The 13,601-nt window shown below is 37.2% G+C and overlaps 1 non-coding gene across 1 annotated transcript; it reads right to left on the bottom strand.

Moving 5' to 3' along the window:
- Positions 1 to 6,270: 6,270 nt before the first annotated feature.
- LOC144240297 (U6 spliceosomal RNA) lies at positions 6,271 to 6,376 on the bottom strand. Its single transcript, XR_013337670.1, has one exon. It is a non-coding gene; the product is annotated as a U6 spliceosomal RNA (small nuclear RNA).
- Between the last annotated feature and the right edge of the window lie 7,225 nt (positions 6,377 to 13,601).

The raw sequence follows: 13,601 nt of genomic DNA, 5'->3' as shown, positions 1-13,601 counted from the left end.
ATGACAGATGGAGACCAGCTATGGAGCAGTAGCTTTTGCCCTAATGGCTAGAATGATCCTCGGATATGGTGCCCAGTTTGAGGTTAGTGGATGGGGGTCAAGAGAGGCAGAGTCTTCAGGGTGCTTCTCATCTTTTATCATCGTCATTCGTCAAGGCTGCTGTGTCGCGTATAACATTTTCCATTCTTGTTTTGCCCCTGTGTTCTGGTACTGCTCAACAGCAGCAACCTGTTGATTCTGGATGGCTGAGTACCCCTGGCTGGCATAGGAGGCTGCAGGGTGACTTAACTGTGGGAGACAGACAGAATTGTTTCCAATGTACACCTAAGGAGGCCCTCAGCAAAGCAAACATTGATTTTGGAGGAGTATTTTTTTTTTCTCTATTTGCTTGCTGCCAGGGGCCTCTAAATAGGATTCCTATTTTTTTCCCCTGTCAATATTAACCCCTGTAGAGACTGAATGATAAAGTTCAAGCCAGTAGGTCTTGCAGGATGTTGTAAGACGCCATCACCTTTCCGAACAGAGCGACTCCTGGTGAGGATTCAGTAGGTGGTTGAACATGAACTAAAACCTTGGAGGCAGTTCTGAGTGCCTGGGTGGCCTCTGGTTTACTGCTGGTTCACTGGGTTCCTCCTGCCTCAATGGGCCAACTCCCAGTATTATAAATCATATAGATGTGAACTTCTTCCTGAAGTAACTTGTTTGCTTTATTTATTTGGAAAATTTCGGTAACTGCCTTCTCAACGGCCAGGCTGTTGAACTTGCCATAACTGAGGCTTACTCAAGAATGTTTAGTCTTAACACTGTGTGGTTTCCTTTAGTGACTCCTGGGCCACATTCTGAAGAGAGACGTGCTGGTACTGAAGTATGGTGAATTCACTTCCAGGTAACCCAGGGGCACCTCAGAATACCTTAGGGTTTGAGACAGAGTGGGTGGCAATGGTAAAGTGCAACCTCTCCCCAAACAAACCAGGCCCACATGACCATAAACATACCCACACCCACATACACCTTGATGTTTTAGGGAGTGAATATGCAAAAAGGGAATGCCGTTTTCACGGGGAATTTTTGGAGTAATTTTTAACATTTTTAATGTAGAGATCATCCCGTAAGTCTCCCCTCTGAAACAAACCTGATTCCACTTCCTCTTGGTGCCGTGCGTGTCTTAAACAGTGTATTTGAATAAAAGAAAATAGGTGCCTTAAAATGAATAAAATCATTCATTGGTAGCAGTGATGTGAGTTTACATTTGGGGCTCCCCAGCCAAACTGTCAGAAAAGACCACATTATTCTTTGTAATTTGCCACACAGCTTTCTGGTGGAGAGCAGAGTAAGAGAGAGAGTGGACGGGGGTGGGAGACTGGGGAGGGGGTTACTACTTAAGGGTATGTCTGAAATGCAGAGGCTACTTATATGGCTTCTATACCTGAGATTAGTAGGCAAATGAGGGAATTTTGGCAAACCTTTAAGTCCGTGAAAAATTTCCTTTAGCTTTTTAAAGTGGTGGTGTAATCTGCTTAGGAAAAAGCACTCGTTTTTTAACATCATGTGGATGCATTGTGACATTTTTTGTGCCTAGATTTTGGGACTTTTCCATGTACTAAATTGCATTATGAAAAAAAAGGAGAGACGTACTGTTCAGGAAATTTGGTGCTCACAATGCGTGGAAAAGGCAACTTTTTCCAAGACTGTTGCATCCCTTCTGTTAGCTTTTATGGTTAAGGTTAAAGGAGCCACTGATGCTTTTCTTGTATCCAACTGTCAGTATCCCTAACAGCCTGAAGTTTTTTAGATGGTCTGTTTATATTATACTGTCAAATGTTGAGCATCTTTGCATCTGTGCTTATAAAATTCCTTCCCTAACTCTTTTAAAATGTGGATTGCTGTCCAAAATCTTATGTTCTAATAGCCCAAGGCAAAATATGGAGAGAATTAGAAATGCCAACTTTATGATTTATCAAGGGCTCCTGAGTTCCTTGGGAATCAAGTGCTATGCAGTGTATTTATTGTTTTGAGTGTACATGGGATGACAATGAGGAGGCAGGGCTTAGAGGGAATGAGGATTAAAAAAAAGAGAGAGAGGGGATTGCAGCAAACAATGGCAGTCCAGGAGTGCCTGGGTGGCTCAGTTGGTTAGGCGTCTGACTCTTGATTTTAGCTCAGATCATGATCTCACAGTCGTGGGATCCAGCCCCTCATCAGACGCCATGCTGATAGCGCAGACCCTGCTTGGGATTCTCTCTCTCCCTCTGTCACTGTCCCTCTCCCTGACTCACATACTCTCTGTCAAACTAAATAAATAAATAAACATAAAAAATATATATGTCAATCCAATCAAGTACAATGGCTTCCGTCACTTTTACCCACTCAATTTAGACCAATAGGGGACTAGAAGGAAAAAGAAATTTCTCTTCCACGGTCTCTTAGATTTCCATGTGTGCAAGTGTTTGTCTAAAGGTAGGATCTTCTTTCAAAAAATGGCTACACTTTGCAAATCTTCCAACTACTAAGAGCATAATTAAGGCAGTATGTACAGTCAAAATAGGCTCTTAAATGGAATGGCTCCTTGGCTGAGTTAGAACCATAAACTGAAAATATTAACACATCTGTTCTCATTGTAAAAAGTGGAATCAAAACACTTCAAAACAGTTCCGGTCAAACATTATTGCGGATGAGGATCATTTGGAAAACTTGTTCGATGCAGATTCCTTGAGTAGAACTCAAGGTTCTACTCTTGAGTTTGTCATTTGGAAGGCTGGCAGTTGGGCATGAGAATGTGCATGTCCTGCAAGCTCCCAGGTGAAACTAAATGCTGCCTGGGCTTCCTAGACCACACTCTGAAGAGCACTTTCTTAAAGCTTTGTTTTTGCTCCAGAAAATGGAAAAAGGGGGTGAAACAGGGTGGTGGTACATCAATAGTGGGAGTTAGGTGGGTATTTATTTAGATGGGTAACTCGGGCTCACACCATGATAAGAAGATTTGGTAGAAAGACCGGGTTTTAGCCCAATAGATGTCTGAGGCTGGAAGATCGTCAACCCCATTGTCCTGCCCAGTGCTCGTGCTTGGGGACATGCCAGCTGAGCACTGAATTATGAATTTAAATAGACTGCACCCTTCAAGTGCTCTAATGCAGCCTGAATGGGAACATTTCAGTGGTGCCCTAGCAATAATGGATATGCTAACTGCAGGGCTGCTTGTGTACTAGGACACCAAATGGCAGCCAGAAACAAGAGCAATGCTCACCTCTAGCTATCTCCTGCTTTGTATTGTTTTTGGAAGCAGAGTTATATACATGGAGTGACCCCCAAAGTTTTTAGATGATTTGGAAATAGGTGGGGAAAGGAAAAGTCTTAGAGGAGAGACTTTTCCTGCTAATAAGACTGGGGATGGGGAGAAGGTGGAACTATTAGCTGTAATTCAATATGACATGCCTGGCACCAAGTTTGCAGAGTCTCTTATGCTGGTTTTCAAAGCGATATGTCAATCAGATGGAAGACTGGTCACCATGAAAGAACCAAGAGGCGAACATGGATATAGTATCCTCAGCAGTGTCTAGAGAAGAAAGTGGGCTCTGATACAGACAAGAGTATTTTTTCCTTCTGGAAATTCTTTTTCCTAGCACAGGATAAATTCATCAAGGTAATTTCAGCTTGATAATGCCCGCCATTCTAATCACTCAGCTCAGTCCTCTGGCTCAGACGGCATGCTCATCAGCAGTTTGGTCAACTCCACAAAAGGCCTCTTGGGATTGTTAGAGCAATTGCACTAAAGCTCTAGATCAATCTGAGAGAGAATCCACATCTTAACAACATTGAATCTTTCTGCCCATTAGCATAGCATATTCTTCTATTTATTAAATTCTTTGACTTTCCTCAGCAATGTTTAGTAGTTTGCACAGCATAAAAATCTTTCAATTTTTTTCGTTAGATTTATTCGAAGTATTTGATGCATTCTGATGCTCCTATAAATAGCAGTCCTTTGAAATTTCACTTACCAAGTGTTTTGTTTTTGTTCTACTTATATAAAGAAAAACAATTGATTTGGGTCATGAATGAGTCTGACTGAATGTTTTGATGTTTGACTTCTGACTTCTTATAAGCCCCAACTTCCCTTTCCCCTTCTGCTCCATATCTGGACATAATTGTTAAGAAAGTCCAGGTGACAAATGGATCAAGAAGATGTGGTTTATCTATACCATGGAATACTACATGGCAATGAGAAACAATGAAATCTGGCCACGTGTAGCAACGTGGATGGACCTTGAGGGTGTTATGCTGAGTGAAATAAGGCAGGCAGAGAAGGACAAATATCATATGTTTGCACGTATAGGAGGATTAGGAGGAACTTAACTGAGGAACAAGGGGGAGAAGAAGGGGGGAAATGGTGGGGGAAAGGGAGAGAGGCAAACCATGAGAGACTCTTGAATGCTGAGAAACAAACTGAGGACTGATGGATGTGGGGGAGATGGGGGATGGGCACGGAGGGGGGCACTTGTGGGGATGAGCACTGGGTGTTATATGGAAACTAATTTGACAATAAACTATTTGTAAAAAAAAATAAAAAAATAAAAAAATAAATTCAAATATTTAGAGATTTAAAAAAGAAAGAAGGAAAGAAGGAAGGAAAGAAGGAAGGAAAGGAAGGAAAGGAAGGAAGGAAGGAAAGGAAGGAAAGGAAGGAAAGGAAGGAAAGGAAGGAAAGAAAGGAAGGAAGGAAGGAAGGAAGAAAGGAAGAAAGGAAGAAAGGAAGAAAGGAAGAAAGGAAGAAAGGAAGAAAGGAAGAAAGGAAGAAAGGAAGAAAGGAAGAAAGGAAGAAAGGAAGAAAGGAAGAAAGGAAGAAAGGAAGAAAGGAAGAAAGGAAGAAAGGAAGAAAGGAAGAAAGGAAGAAAGGAAGAAAGGAAGAAAGGAAGAAAGAAAGAAAGAAAGAAAGGAAGAAAGAAAGAAAGAAAGAAAGAAAGAAAGAAAGAAAGAAAGAAAGAAAGAAAGAAAGAAAGACTGTCCAAGTGAGCTCCTTTGGAACATAAGGGAAATTCAAATTTGGCAAATTCCCAGCCCACCTTCAGGGACTTGTCTCCAGTCCTGCCCCCTCGCCACATAAGGCCCAACCCACTCCCTCTGCTCTGCTCAAGCCTGCCTGGACCTGCCTGTGCCCTTCCTGCTCTCCCTAGGTGTCCCTCGTTCTAACAATAAACTTTCTTTCAAATTCTCTAGGTCTCTGGACTATCATCAACCTCAACATTCTACCGATTAATGAAGAAGTGTTATAGCCTACCTCTGTGGAGTAAACACAAAACAGGGTATATTTACCTTGTATCTTGCAACCTTCCTAAATTCACTTCCCATTTCTCATCATTTGTAAATTATTTTGAACTTTCTATATGTACAATTATATCATCTGTGAATAATAATACTCATTCTTCAATCTTTTATTCTTAAGAATATTTTTTATTGTTTCCTTGAACTAGTTAAGACTTCCAGTTTGGGGGGCGCCTGGGTGGCTCAGTCGGTTAAGCGTCCGACTTCGGCTCAGGTCATGATCTCACGGTTTGTGGGTTTGAGCCCCGCGTTGGGCTCTGTGCTGACAGCTCAGAGCCTGGAGCCTGTTTCAGATTCTGTGTCTCCCCCTCTCTCTGACCCTCCCCTGCTCATGCTGTCTCTCTCTCTGAAATAAATAAAACATTTAAAAAAATTTTTAAAAAAGACTTCTAATTTGGGAAAGAGCTGGTAGTTGTAGAAATCTTGTCTTCTTGCCATGCTTAGTTAAGGGTGTAGAGTGGTTATGTTATGGCCGTGTTATGTTAGCCATTAAAATTTTATTTTGTAGATACCTTTTATCAGGGTGATGAAATTCCTGGTTACTTCTAGCGTGTTAACCATTTTTCTTTTAAATAATATCTGTATGGTGAACATGATCAAATATGTTTTCCATATTTATTGAAATGATCATATGGTTTATGTCCCATGATCATTTACTAGATGTATTATATTGGTTAATTTTTTCAGTTAATTTCACTTATTTTTGTTGTAGTATCCTTCTTATACAAAACTAGATTCTGTTGGCTAAGGTTTTATTTCATATATTCATATTTGTATTCATAAGAAATATAGGCTCCTATTTTCCTTTCTCAGTTCTTTTTTAGATTTTAGTATCAGAGTTTTGCTGAATCATAAAATGAGTTAGGAGTTGGTGAGTTGCGTGTTTTGCTCTTCTTTGGAAGCATTTTTGTAAAATTGGCATGACTTCTTTGGCTGGTAGGGAGAATTCACCAGTGAAATCATCCACACTTGGAGTTTTGTGTGTCATCCTTGCTTAGGAGCCATGCCAATCTCCTTTTTATCGCTCTGATTTTAGTATATGCTCTGCCAAAGCAAGTACTACACCTGGAATTCTTAGAAAATATTTTTAATAATGGATTGGATTTTTTTTAAAGATGTAGGCATGTACAGGTGTTCCATTTCTTCTGGGTCATTTTTCGGTAAATTGTGTTTTTCAAGATTTGTGCACTGAATTTTTCAAGTTTTTTGGCATAAAGTGGTTTATAATATTCTCATATTATCCTTTTGATGTGTATGGGATCTGCATGGATATCCTCTGCTTATTTTTCATATCAGCCATTGTGTTCATTCTCTCTTGTTAAGTGTTAACCAGTGTTATCAATGTGTACAAAGAACCAACGTTAAAACTTTGTTAATTTTTCTACTTTATCGATTTCCCCACTTAATTTTGTTACTTTTATCCTTCTATTTTCTTTAAGTTTAATTTACTTTCCCTTTCTAGATTCTTGAGTTAGAAGTATAGGTCATTGATTTTAAATCTTTTTTTTCTGTTCTTATTTGTACTTAAAGCAATATATATCCCTCTAAGCATTGTTTTTGCTGCGTCCCACCAATTTTGATGTACTGTTTTATGTATTTTCTATCATGTCCTGTGATTTCTTCTTAATCCTTTGGGTTATTTAAAGGCATGTTGCCTAATTTCCAAGCATTTCAAGATTTTTCTAGTTATCTTTAATTCCACTCCATAATTTAATTCCATTGTTGGTCAAGGGTTTGGATTAGGATTTCAGTTCTTTGGTTTTTCTTGGGTTTTCTGTGTGTGGGGGGTTTTTTGTTGTTGTTGGTTTTTGTTTGTTTTTTTTTTTTTTTGAGAGAGAGAGAGAGAGGAAGAGCAGTGGAGAGGCAGAGTGAGAAGGAAAAAAAGAATTCCAAGCCGGCTCCATGCTCAGCACAGAGCCCCACGTGGGGCTTGAACTCACCACAGTGAGATTATGACCTGAGCCAAAATCAAGAGTCAGTTGTTCAACCGACTAAACCACACAAGCACCCCTGATTCCAGTTCATTGAAATTTGTTGAGATTTGTTTTATGGCTCAGAATAAACTTTAAAATAACGTCTATCTTTTGTATTTGTTTCTTCAATTATTGAATATAATGTTCCTTATCTGTGAACTAAGTCAAGTTGGTAATTTGTTTTATTCAAATCCTTTATATTCTCACTGATGTTTTTTGTGTTTATCAGTTCTTGAGATGGTGTCAAGAACTGTCAAGGTCTGAGAAGTTATTCTATTTGCAGTCCAACAAATAGCTTGCCACAGTTGCATGAATAGGTTTACTGATTATTTGAATTTCCTTTTATGTAAACTATTTGTGCATATACCTTGCTCCTTCTTTATTTGTGTGGTTTTACTTTTTTTTTAATATATAAGTTTATATATTTAAAAAAGAGTTTATAAGGTCTTGTTTTGTTATATATTGAATAATGTTCCTTTAACACACACACACACACACATATATATACTTTAAAATACCTTTTTTTAAACGAAAGATTATTTTTTTAACTTTTCTTATGATGTCTTATTATTAAAGTGTTTTAGTGGCACCTGGGTGGCTCAGTCAGTTGGGCATCTGACTTCAGCTCAGACCATTTTCTTGCGGTGAGTGAGTTCAAGCCCTGCATCAAGCTCTGTGCTGACAACTCAAAGCCTGGAGCCTGCTTTGGGTTCTGTGTCTCTTTCTCTCTTTGCCCCTCCCTCGCTTGCACTCTGTCTCTGCCTCTGTCTCTCTCAAAAATAAATAAACATTTAAAAAAAGAAAATGTGTTTTAAATTTTAATCTAGTCATTTATGTAGTTTTTCCTTCACGGTTTGTGTTTTCTGTATCTTGGTTAGAAAATTCGTCTTCAACCCTCAGTCATACAGTTACTCAATTATATTTTTTTAACTTTAAAATTTGCTTTTAATATTGTCTAAAATCTGTCTAGACTTTATTTTTGCATATGATGTAAGTTATCTAATATTTTTTCTACATGGTTAACCACTTTAAAATGTTTGAATATCCTATTTTTTTCTCATTTATAATGACCAGACCTTTTTCAAAATTGAGGTTTCATTTATGCATAAGTCTATTTGGGAATCTATATACTGTTTTATTTATCTATTTGTGTGTCTATTTGTCTGCCTTTTATCCACTGTTTTAATTATTAGTTATCCATGATTGTTTTTAATATCTTATGGAGCAAGTCTTTTCATCTTTGTTTTAATTTTTTTATAAGTTTATTTATTTATTTTGAGAGAGAGAGAACACAAGAAGTGGAGGGGCAGAGAGAGAGGGAGAGAGAATCCCAGCACAGAGCCTGACAAAAGGCTCAAACCCACAAACCATAAGATCGTGACATGAGCTGAAACCAAGAGTCGGCTTAAATGACTGAGGCTCCCTGCCACCCCTCATCTTTGTTTTTAGAATCTGTTTTTAGTTATTTTTGTTTATGCCTTTCCATGTGAGTTTTTGGATTATCTTGTCAAGTTTTACCCAAAAGAACCAAAACTTATTGAAATTGCATTGATTTTATAGATTCATTTGAGAGAGAGTTGATATCCTTAAATTTTATCATGTGGGAACATAGCATAAATCTCTCCTTAATTGGGTTGATAGTGTTCTTCAATAATTTTGTTTAAACTTTTCCTCAACAAACTGAGGGCTTATGGGGGTGGGAGAGAGGGGAAGGGGGGTGATGGGCATGGAGGAAGGCACTTGTTGGGATGAGCACTGGGTGTTATATGGGAAACCAACTTGACAATATACTATGAAAAAAAAAGTAAAAAATAAATAAATCAACTTTTCTCCAAAAGGTTTTGTACATGTTTATTGGATTTGTTCCTGCAGAATATTGTATTTTTGTTCCTGATATAAATTTTTTCTACCTCATTTTCTATTGTTATTACTGGTTTTAATTATGCTATTTATTTTTATGTGTCGATAGTTTATCTAGAAACTGTGCTAATTCCTTATATAAACTTAATACTTTTTATGTATTTCTACTTTTTGTGGATTTCTATGAAATCTATTGGATTTTCTATATAGATACCATCAACAAAGAAAAGTCTTTTATCTTTTGCTTTCAAATTATAAAGGATTTTTTAAAATAGCATAATGTTAAAGAGAAGGCATAATAGCAGACATTCTTATCTTATTCCTGATATATTGTGAATAATTCTAAAGTTTCATCACTTTGAGTGAAGGAAGAAGGAAAAGGAAAGAACTTCCTTTCTATTTTTAGGGTACAGGGTTTTTTTTTTATTATGAATGTTTAGCTGAATGATTATTTCTCTCCATTTATTGATGAATCCATATATTAAGAGATCATATGTCTTATCTCTTTCATTCTGCTAACAGAATGAATAATAATTAGACATTTGATGTCAAATCATCTAGGAATTACTGTGGTTAACTCTAGGTATTAAAATGTATTTTATGTACTGCCAAATTCAGGGGTTTTTGTATTTTATTTAGTATTTGTACATCTATCTTCATAGATGAATTGGTCCATAACTTCCTTTTCTTGAGCTCTTCATGTCTGCCTTTGGCATGAAGTTTATTTTAATAGATTCCCCAATGTTCCTATTTTTTTAAACAAATTTATGATATGGGAATTACCCATTTTTTTGAAACTTTGTCCTAAGTCACCTTAGAAATTATTTAGATCTGATTCCCTTGGGATAAGGTGACTTTTATTTTCTTTCATGGTTTTTTTGGTTTATTGGATTTGATCCTTCTTGAGTCGGTTTTGGAAAACCATCCTTTATCTGAATTTTGACATAAATTTTTTTCATACTATATCTTACGATTTTTGAAAACTAATTTCTCTTAGATATATTTCTAATTATGTTTTTATTCTATATTTTTAGAAAAGAAGGACACATGTCCTTCATATACATGATGCAATTCTGGCACCCATTTTCCTCACTATTCTGCAATCCAAGTTAAAATTCTCATTTAATCATTTAAAATTCTAATTAACATCTTTACAAAAAAGACTAAGTAAAATTTGATGATTTATATTAATCATGGTTTTATGGTGATCGTCCCTTTGTATGTAAATACAAGATTCCTTCAGCTGAATAGTATATTCTTGTCAAATTTAGAGAATATTGCTAAGGCACCATATAATCGCATTTTCATAGAACAGGTTCCAAGCAATCTGTTCGTTATAATTAATTGGACTCTAAACTACACAGAAATGAGACAAGATCTGGAAAGTGAAAGATGAGAGTGGTGAAAGCAGTGCCAGTGGATATGTAAACAAAATGAGCAGTCATAAGATAAAAGTGACATCTTCTCAATTAGCAGGCATAAACATGTCAAAATTAACTCTGGAATCTGTTTTGATAAAAAGAAACCACTATAAACCAATATGATTAAGTTAGCAGACATTTAAGCAATTTGCCCCTTGGCTAAAAAGGACACTGCTTCCTTTCTCTGGTCACCAAATGCATAAAGTTCAAATATTTTTGTAGCAATGAGATGGCTATTTTTCTCTTAGACATTTTATACCATTGTCCATATTATCTAGGAAGATAATTTCCAGGCTACTGTTTTTTCCCCCAATGTCAAGACAAGGTAATTTCTTCATTTTAAAATTATAGCATTGGGACACCTGGGTGGCTCAGTTGGTTAAGCATCCAACTCTTGGTTTTGGCTTTGGTCAAGATTTCATGATCAATGGGATTCTCTCTTGCTTTCTCTCTCTGCCCCTCCTGTGTGTGAGCACTCTCTCTCTCTCTCTCTCTCTCTCAAAAATAAATAAGTAAATACATACATACATACATAACTTAAAAATAAATAAAATTGGGACATTGATCTTAATCAAGATCTTTTTTTTTTTAATTTTTAATGTTTATTTATGTTTTGAGAGACAGAGACAGAGCATGAGAGGGGGAGGGGCAGAGAGAGAGGGAGACACAGAATCCGAAGCAGGCTACAGGCTCTGAGCTGTCAGCACAGAGCCCGATGCGGCGCTTGAGCCCACAAACCGCGAGATCATGACCTGAGCGGTAGTCAGACGCTTAACCGACTGAGCCACCCAGGTGCCCCTTAATCAAGATCTTAATCTGAAAAATATCATCAATAATTTTGACCCTTACACAATGACTAGATCATCGAACTTATTTGCTTACGATCTCTGAGAATTCCCTGACCCACTCACACATTATTTGATAACACATGAAAACAAGTTAGTGAAAATGAGTTAGAAAGCTCCTTATGTAACACTTTGGAATATCAAGCGTCAAATAAAGGTGGAGTTTGCATTAAATGATTTCTCAGGTCCTTTCCTACTTTAATAGTCAATGATTTTATGACCCTAACAGGTAGTGAACCCTGATTTACTTTCAAAAGGAAAGGGTAGAGGTAACTTACCATCATTTTTTCTGCCTGGTGACTGAGCTTTTAATTTATATAGTCATATTTTCATTTTAAAGGAAAAGGTATTGAAGAATTTTTTAATTCATATGCTTTGCCTTTGTTGTCTTACCTATACATTTCTACAATTTTGGTTCCTCTTCTTTATATATATTTCATTTTTGATTATTTATTTTAAAAATTTTAATGTTTATTTATTTTTGAGAAAGAGAGAGAGAGAGAGACTGACTGAGTGTGAAGAGGGGAAGGGTGGAGAGAGAGGGAGAGACAGAATCCAAAGCAGGCTCCAAGCTTTAAGCTGTCAGCCCAGAACACGACATGGGGCTTGAACCCATGAACCTTGAGATCTGACCTGAGCCAGAGTTGGACACCTAACTGACTGAGCCACCCAAGCGCCCCTGTATTTCCTTTCTTATTATTTTGCATTCCTATTTTTGCGTCTTCTCATTATTGTTCACCTGTTTGTTGGTTTTTTTTCATTCATTTGAGTGACTTTCCTTGGGAAGAAGGTGAAAAGCATTATTTACTTTTACTAATGCTTATTATAAGTGTCTTCCTAGACAGTTCTATAGAATGTCATACTGTGGGGGAAATGGGGGAAAGAATCTTCAGTAGAACTGGTGTATTCTTTTTGAGTAATGGTTTAGTCCTACTTCTGTTGGTTGTTGGCTGTATTATATAAATTCAGTTATTTAATCTCTATCCCACAGGATTATAGTTTTGATTTCCTTACAGAGTTATTGAGAAGGATAAATGAGTTAACATGTGTAAAGCGGAAAGGCCAAGGACAGGCTACACATGATGGATGACTTTGGGATAAACATTATTTTTAGCTAAAAGTAATCAAAACCCACCAGATTCAGGAAAAGCTCTCTCCTTCAACTGCTTAAATTTACTTCGGAAAGGAGAGCTTCTACCAGGTAGAGAGCTATTAACGGAGACTCCCCTTTACCTAAGGAACTTATTTGCATAATAAGATAACCTTTGTTTTTCCAAACACCTCTTTTCTCCTTCCTGCTAATGGCCTTCCTTTCCTTTGTATCCTCTGACTGTACTCCTCTCCTTAGCTCAGATAAGCTTCTTGTTGCCTCATTGTCTTTGAAATTTCATGCCTGTCAGTACGTGTGCCTATTAAATTTGATTTTCTCCTGCTAATCTGCCTCATGTCAATTTGATTCTAAGTCCAGCTAAAAGGATCATGAGGCAGAGGAAAGTTTTCCTCCTGGATTAAAGCATTATATTTGCCATTGGAGCTAGGTTTTGATTAACTGTCTGTACAGAGATACTTCTGGCTTCTTTAATTGGCACTGAATTAAGCAGCAAAATTTCATGCGTGCATGTTGATATGTTCAGCATGAAGCAAGATTGTATATTTTCACCCCTTTTCTGAAAAATTTAGAATTCATCTGCACATACTCTCCAGGTTTTCTTCTGACATAAATGAATGAATTCTTACAATTCCTTTAGAGAATGATCTTTCCCTTCCAAATTTGACTTTACAATTGGACATCCGAAGGATGCTGAGGTCTGGCTGTCATTTAGATGTGGAGGTCATGATAGATGAGAGACAAGGCTCCAAGAGAAGTGGCATTCTTCAGCAAGTAGCTATCTCCAGTGAGACCAGTCCATGCCTCCTAGCTGGGAAATGACTCATTTCATGAGACAAAATGAGGGGCTCCATAGGATGTAGGGATTGGAGACATTCTCTATCTTCCGTATCTGACAAAATTTGATAATTCTATTTATTTCTTCAGGTTTTGCTTTTTCCCAACGTCTTAGCTTTCACAACTTCAAATAAGAAATTGATTAAACCTTTGTTGTAATTTGAAAGTTTGTCTCTACCTTTAAGTTTTGACTACTCATTGTGGTTATTAGGGATAGATTTGTCAGGCCAGTCATATAAAC

This window comes from Crocuta crocuta, unplaced genomic scaffold (genome assembly GCF_008692635.1).
Source record: "Crocuta crocuta isolate KB4526 unplaced genomic scaffold, BGI_CrCroc_1.0 scaffold176, whole genome shotgun sequence".
Lineage (NCBI taxonomy): Eukaryota > Metazoa > Chordata > Mammalia > Carnivora > Hyaenidae > Crocuta > Crocuta crocuta.
The sequence above is the reverse complement of the archived record's forward strand: the minus strand, read 5'-3'. Positions and strand labels throughout refer to the sequence as shown.